We start from the raw sequence: 7,475 nt of genomic DNA, 5'->3' as shown, positions 1-7,475 counted from the left end.
TTTTTTTTTTTTTTTTTTTTTTTTTTTGAAGATTGCTCGTCACAAAAAATGTCTTTGTTTTGGTTAATGGCTCGATTGCCGGAGGGCAATTTGTTCAGGATATGGTTCTCGGAAGTTGGCCTCTAAGTATTGTTATGGGGCCTGAAATAATAACATCATAAAAGTAACATAGTTCGGGTGGACAAAAGTGAGGTTGTCCTCCCAAAATCTCTTCCACCTTCGAGTAAAAAAAGTCATGTGACTAGGTAAAGAACCAAGAAAAGTTGGAGGAGGGAAAGAGAATATTGAGTTTTAAGTCATATCAATAAGGCGTTGTGGCTCAATATGCATATGTGTGAGCTTAGAGAAAGAAGTTCAATTAATGGAAATAATCATTCCGGTTCGGATTATATATTCTTCAGAGCATGGCTAAACAAATTGGATCTGAATCGAAAGTTAAGACAAAAAAAAATGAATGGAAAAGAGGCAAAACTTCTGACCAACGTCTAAAGTATGGTTGAGGTTTTATTTACTTTAGTCGATCTTGTTTATTAATTTTGTCTGTACAGTGTTTCTATATTCTTTTACCAAAAACTAAGATGATATTTCTATTTAGGGCATCTTTAATGGGAGAACTTTTTTTTGTGTTCTTAGATTAAATATATAGTGAAAATAATCTAAGATCAGTTGTTAAGATCATAGGTAAAAAAAATGGGGGAACTAATTTTGGTGTTCTTAAAATAAAGATATAGTGAAATAATGTAAGAAAAAACATGGAAGTTTATACAATTTACCAACCATACTGAAGCTACATGAATATTCATGTATCATATGAATATTGAAGACCAACGAACAAATAGTACACTAGCATCACCATGGTACAGATAATGAATCTCAAGAATGCTACAATTCTGTTTTAGCAGCTTCAATTCTGCTAAGTTTCTGGTCTAAACTTTCCAAGAAAGATTCATAATCCTCCAATGTTCTCTCCTACAATGCCTGAACAATAACACCAAGAACTAAACAAACGGATCAGGGCTTACTTGTGTAGAATTGAAGCTTCTTATCGAACTTCTTATCAGATTTCGTAGTCACTTCCGATCTGAAAGTGAACAATAACGCCAGAAACTAAGCATCAGAAACTCAAAATCTCGAACAACAACAACAACAACAAAACATAATGGCGTGCCAGCTTCACTTTCAGAATCAACAGGAACACCTCTGGAGAGCCCAGATTAACCCTGTTATGGCTGCATTCAGGAATTGCTGAACTTTCTCCCTCGCTAGAATAAGAATTCAAAGAGGACACAAAGTTAGAGATTCAAACTTGCTACAAAACTTATACTCTCCCACAAAGTGTTCAACTTCAATTCTTATCTACTTTAACCCCAAAGCAGAGCCAATCCAAAACGTTTGATTGAAATTAATACAAACAGAAGAAAAAAACGAAACTTGATCATCAGATCAATTCAACTAAAGAAAAATAAGAGAACCCATCAAGGAATCTAGAATTGAAAAGCATTCAAAGACAGAGATCGATTACCGGAGTATGCAAAATCACGATTGGTCTGAGAGGGAGAGTGAAGAAGCTTCGTTCGATTTCGGATAGAAGGGAAGAAATGAAAATTTTTCTTTCTTTCCAAAACATATCGACCAATGAGGATGAGCCACGACAAATGAGAACTGGGTTTGGATCAGTTCTTATTCAAGATCAGAAAATTTGATCTAAACCCACTATTCACTTTTTTATTAATTTTTTTGGGCTTAGAACACATAGTGTGTTCTCCCATTAATGATGGCCTTAGACAACTGACAAAGTGCAACGTGCTTGTAAAACTTGTTCGAACCAAAACAAAAACTAGTAAAAAAAGAGTAATATTAGTAACTACCACTAGACTCAAAAAGAATTGAGAAAATACCACTGAGTCACAAAACTTTGGAAACTACCATTTTTCAGTGATGTGAAAAATCAAAACTGCCCTCAAACAAAAACAAAAGATGTATCAGCATTACATGTGATCTTAATAAATAACGTGTAATACAAAAAAAATACATGTTATAAAAACAAAAGACGACGGAGATCTTAGAATTTGAGATTCAGTGAAATAAAAATGAAGATCTTTGACTATTAAAGGGAGAATGCACATATAAGTATGTAGAGAGTTAGGATAACACTACTGTTGATGGCATAGGAGAGGTAAAAAAGGTGGAGAATCAAGAGCAGTTGGAGAATGAAAAGAGAGGAAGTGATGGTGGTGTTGGTCTTCATAACTGTAGTTAATGGTTAAAAAGAGAGAAGAAAAAAAGTAAGGGATGAAGATGAACAGAAATGGAAGTTGTTGTATCTTTGAACTAAAAAAAAAAAAAGGTATTATGGAGAAGATGAAGACAATAATACTGTATATATTGGGTACTATTTGGTCAAATGGTAGTTCCTTAATTTCTTTTAAAAATTGTGCTATCTACTACATATACTCTAAAAAAAAATGTTTTGTACTTTTCAGCACCAAAAAAGTTAGTCATCTACCATCATATAAGCATAAGCATAAAAGGAGGAATAGTCAATGTTTACGAAAATCTAGACATAACGGGTAATGCTAGGGAATGAAACCGTGAACATGGGGGAGCCTCCTTATCATTTAGGATTTTTGATAAAGTAATTATAAGTAGAAAAGGAAATATTTTTCAAACCAAACGCGTATATATGTTAAGACTTAAGAAAAAGAGGGGACCATGTCTTGTCATTGTTGTTCGTGGGTAAATAAATATCATTGTTTGTCATGCACAAAAGAACTGGACCAAACTAGCTGATTTGGTCGTTCGGATTTAACTCATTGATTAGGTTAGGCTAGTTTATATGACTCAAACTGTCAGTTCCATACTATCAGTCTGCGGATTTTATTTTTCTAATGATATGTCTTTTGATATTATTGTTCAAAATAGTATTACGATGTGGTTATGAATAATTTCGTGTAGGCTTTGATTAGCACTAACGAAATATTATCCAGTCTGGAGTCTGGAAAACCTGAACCAACCGATCCAAACCGTCCACCCAAAAACCGGAATCAGTTTTAATCCTACTAAAGTACTAAATATAATTGCTTGTCCGGAAAGCCAAAACCAAACCGAAAATAATATAAACTGATGATCGAATACTAAATTTTGATGTTCAGGCAGAATGACTGACAAGAAGCGTAAAGCTTGTTGTTTAATTACCATGTTTATTTCATTGTTGCTGAAGTTCTAGTTACTAACGACGAGAAACAACATTTTGATTGTTTGTATCATGGTTACTAATTATTTGTTTAGTAGTTATTGGTTCTGTGGTATATTTCAGCGACGACTTGTCGCCAAAACAGTTACGGGGAAACAAGTAATTATTCACTGTAGACCAGATATATCAACGAATCAGTGATTACACAAAGCAAAGTAATTTGTTAGCCCATTGCTAGTGTTATCAGACCCTGATAAGTGATAACCCTAGTGATGATTTGGTAAGTAGACTGGTATTGTTTACCATGTTCAAAATTACTCAAACCTATACGATGACAAAATAGATGGACCTATCAATCTTGTGAAGTCAGGCAAATTTCATATTAATTTGTGTGTCACAGTTAGATCTCAAATACATAAGCTTAATTATTGAAACCATACTGAAGCCCAACCCACTCTATTTAAAGTCAATGGTCGCGGGGTGAACGGGACCGACCACCCTCGCGTTGGTTTCCGTGACAAGTTGTCGACTGCTCACAATTCCATGCTTTCAAATAAACAAAGACTTTTCATTTTCTTTCTATATTAATGTTTGAAAGTAAGATCAAAACACCCTGTAACTCTTACGTATTCTTCTAATTTAGTTAATACTAAAACACTTGTAGTGATAAATTCGTTGGCCAAAATAAATTATTGTTAATCGTTGATATGGACAGTCTGGAGAGACACAGATCATGGAGAAAACTTTAATGAAGTTGTCTATAAATTTAATTTTGTGTCATTTGTATTGGTACAATTTGTACTTTATATAATTTGTATATTGAGTCTACATTATTTATTCGCTAACCATGTTAACTTGTGCCCACATTTAGTGAAGTCATCTCCACACGATGGGAGAGGTGTGAGTATATCTGTTTCATACAAACATATTGGATCATAACCAAAACTGTAAAAAAAAAATGGCTGCTGATGAGGAAGAGCCAATATGCCGTTTATCTCATCCAACCCACCCTCACACCCTTTCCCGTAGAGCTGGAAGAATCCCTCCATCAGGTTGCTTCGCGTGCGACAAAGAAGAACCCTCACCGTTGGCTACCTTCTATTACTCTTGTACTACTTGCGATGTGGAGTTCCACGATACTTGTCATTTGTATCCGAGGAAGCTGACACACCCTTATCACCTTTAACATCCTCTCACCCTCACCACTCAAATAGAGATCATATCTAACAAAGCCGAACATGGTTACATATTCAAGAAATGTAATTGGTGTGGAGATGATTTGGGAGATGGATCACAATTCTATTGTTGTTCTATATGTAACTTTTGTTTGGATCTTTCTTGCTCCCACGGTTTTCCAACTCTTACTATCGCAAAACCAAAAAGCCATCATCATTCACTCTCTTTATTCCCTTGGCCCCTCTTAATTCCATGTGTAGCTTGTGGGCTGGTTAGTTTGTTGGAACCAAGTTATGCTTGTTTCCAATGCAACTATGTGGTTCATAAGAGTTGTATTGACATACCGCGTGTCATAAAAATCACGCGTCACCCACATCGTCTCTCTCACACTCCTTTCCTTCCACCCACAACTCCATCTTGTCGAGTTTGCTACAAGATGGTCGACATCAAATATGGCCAGTATTCTTGCGATCATGAAGGTTGTTCTTATGTTGCCCATTCGAAATGTGCAACACATAGGAACGTTTGGGACGGGAGAGAACTCGAATGGGAACCAGAAGAACCCGATGAAAGTGAAGATATTGCGCCATTCAAGAAAGTGGGTGATAATATGATAAAGTACTTTTGTCATGAACATCATCTAAAGCTTGAGAAGTATGATAGTGTTCGAGACGCAAAGAAACAATGTCAAGCGTGCATCCTTCGTATAGACTCTTATGATTTCTACAATTGTATACAATGTGAGTTCTTTCTTCATGAGGTATGTGCTGGTCTTCCTCGAAAATTGGCTCATGCATTGCATAAGCATCCTCTGGTTCTAGACCCTTCTCCGGTATTTGATTACAATTCCGCAAGTTGTTCGACTTGTGCCCGTGAGTCCACTGGTTTCAGGTACAAATGCTCATCAAAAACTGATTGCGGCGATGATGACTTTCAGTTAGATGTTCGTTGCATTTTAGTTCCTGAGTTATTCACCCACAAAAATCATGAGCATCCTATATTCATCTCAACATCATATTCAAGAAAAGGTATCATTTATTGCCCTGGCTGCAAAGATAGTGTTCGTAGTGAGTATTATCTACAATGCACTACATGTTCATTTGCTATGTGTTATCGATGCGCTACAATTCCGTATGAGTTATATTACAAATATGATGCACATCCTCTCTCACTATGCTACGGAGAAGATGCAGAGAAAGCATATTGGTGTGAAGTATGCGAGAAAGAAGTAAATCCAAGAGAATGGTTCTACTCATGCAACAAATGTTGCATCACTGTCCACCTCGAGTGTATATTTGAATCTTCCATTTACGTCAAGTCAGGTTACACGTTCTATTTTGGCTCTGAATCGATGAAAATTCTTGGCAACAATAGTCATACTCGACCGATTTGTTATAAGTGTGACCAGCGTTGCCCGAACTCCATATACTACAAATTGTTCGAGAAGGATTTTTGTTCTTGGTTTTGTATTTGGACATCCAGCATGGACAGTTTTGAGATAGAATAAACCTTAGATGGTTTCTGAACCGCGAAGATAGTTCTTTTGTAATAACATCAATTATCTTTGGAAGAAGTTAATTCTATTTTGGTTTATCTTTAGCTACTTCCTCGGGAAATATCTTTGTCATGAGCTATATTGTGAAGTTTCAAAAGCATAATTAGAGCATTTGCAGTGGGGAGAGATTTCCACGGTCTCTCAAATATATTATTTTAATGTTAATTGATTAATTTAGTTATTTATTTAAATTTTAAGAAAAATAAAAATTTAAATCAATTATCTGTTGCCACATGTATGTGTAGTCTCTCATGAAGTTCTCAAAAAATTTCATTTGACAATTGATTCTCACTTTTCACTACTTCTCGCTCCTATTTTTCATTATTTTTTTACTTTTGTAATGGTGAAAACTATCACATGCCCTTACAATTACATGGTGTTGCAATTTACTCTAAAACTAAATCCAACTAATGATGGAATGATTGTTAATAACTTAATACTATGGCCCCGATTGGTGAAGGCTTTTAAGACTGATGAAAAATATAATAGATATGTTAACACAACCTCTTAATTTGTAGTATTATTAAAAGCATCATTACTGGAGAGAACATGTCACCGTTGCTCAAAGAAAAAAATTAATATTTAATATATGACTAGTAAGAAATTGACATGTGTTGAAAAATATTGAGCAACGATTCTTTCCCCGGTAACTTCAGCAACGGTTCTTCTCTTTCTCTCTCCTGTTTGTATTTTTTATTAAAGGAATTTGGGGGAAGCAACCACCACTAATGATGGCCTAAGGCACCATCAAATTTCGTTCTATTTAAAAAAATTGTTAAATCAAAAAATTCACAGTATAAGTTGTCTAGTTATGATAAAAAAATTGTTAGTATCTTTATTAAAATTTTATATTTAAAGTTAGAATATTACATTATTATTATTATTTCTAAAATTTTCATTTAGATCAAGAATTACAGAAAATTCTATAAATTTAGAAAGATGTATGTTAAAATATCTAGAGAATATAATACAATTGGATATTGAAATTCAAATTGTTTGGATTAAACATATTGAAATCTTACATTTGATACAAAGAGACTTATTCATATAATTAGCCTATATTCTAAAGAAATGTATGCACATGTTTAATTTGCCTTGTTAGGTCAGTGATGTACGTAATGTTTAATTCCTTTGTTGTTTTATGTTTCTTCTAGATGAGAATCTTTTTCTGGCGAAGCAGTGCTTCCATGAAAAACTTCTAAGCATGACAAAGATGCTGAAATAGCAAATCTTGGCATGGTTTACGTCGAAAAATTAGATGATGCTAAAGAAGCTGGAGGGGAAAAATCCAGACTCTGCACATTGATTTTAGTAGAGGGAGATTCTGCAAAATCTCTTGTTGTAAGTGTTCTATATTTCTTCTGATTTATGCTAGCTGTTTAGTTACTAATTAATATCTTGTTGTAAGTGTCCTATAGATTGTATACATTTGATACAAAGAGACTTATTCATATAATTAGCCTATATAAAAAATATTCATTTGGAAACCATATTTTCTCGAATTAAAACACATGTATATAAAAAAGTCTATAGAACAAAGAACAAAAAGAA

General features: G+C 34.3%; 1 pseudogene; it reads left to right on the top strand.

Moving 5' to 3' along the window:
• LOC104748813 lies at positions 4,152-5,876 on the top strand (annotated as a pseudogene).

This window comes from Camelina sativa, chromosome 15, assembly GCF_000633955.1.
Source record: "Camelina sativa cultivar DH55 chromosome 15, Cs, whole genome shotgun sequence".
Lineage (NCBI taxonomy): Eukaryota > Viridiplantae > Streptophyta > Magnoliopsida > Brassicales > Brassicaceae > Camelina > Camelina sativa.
The sequence above is the reverse complement of the archived record's forward strand: the minus strand, read 5'-3'. Positions and strand labels throughout refer to the sequence as shown.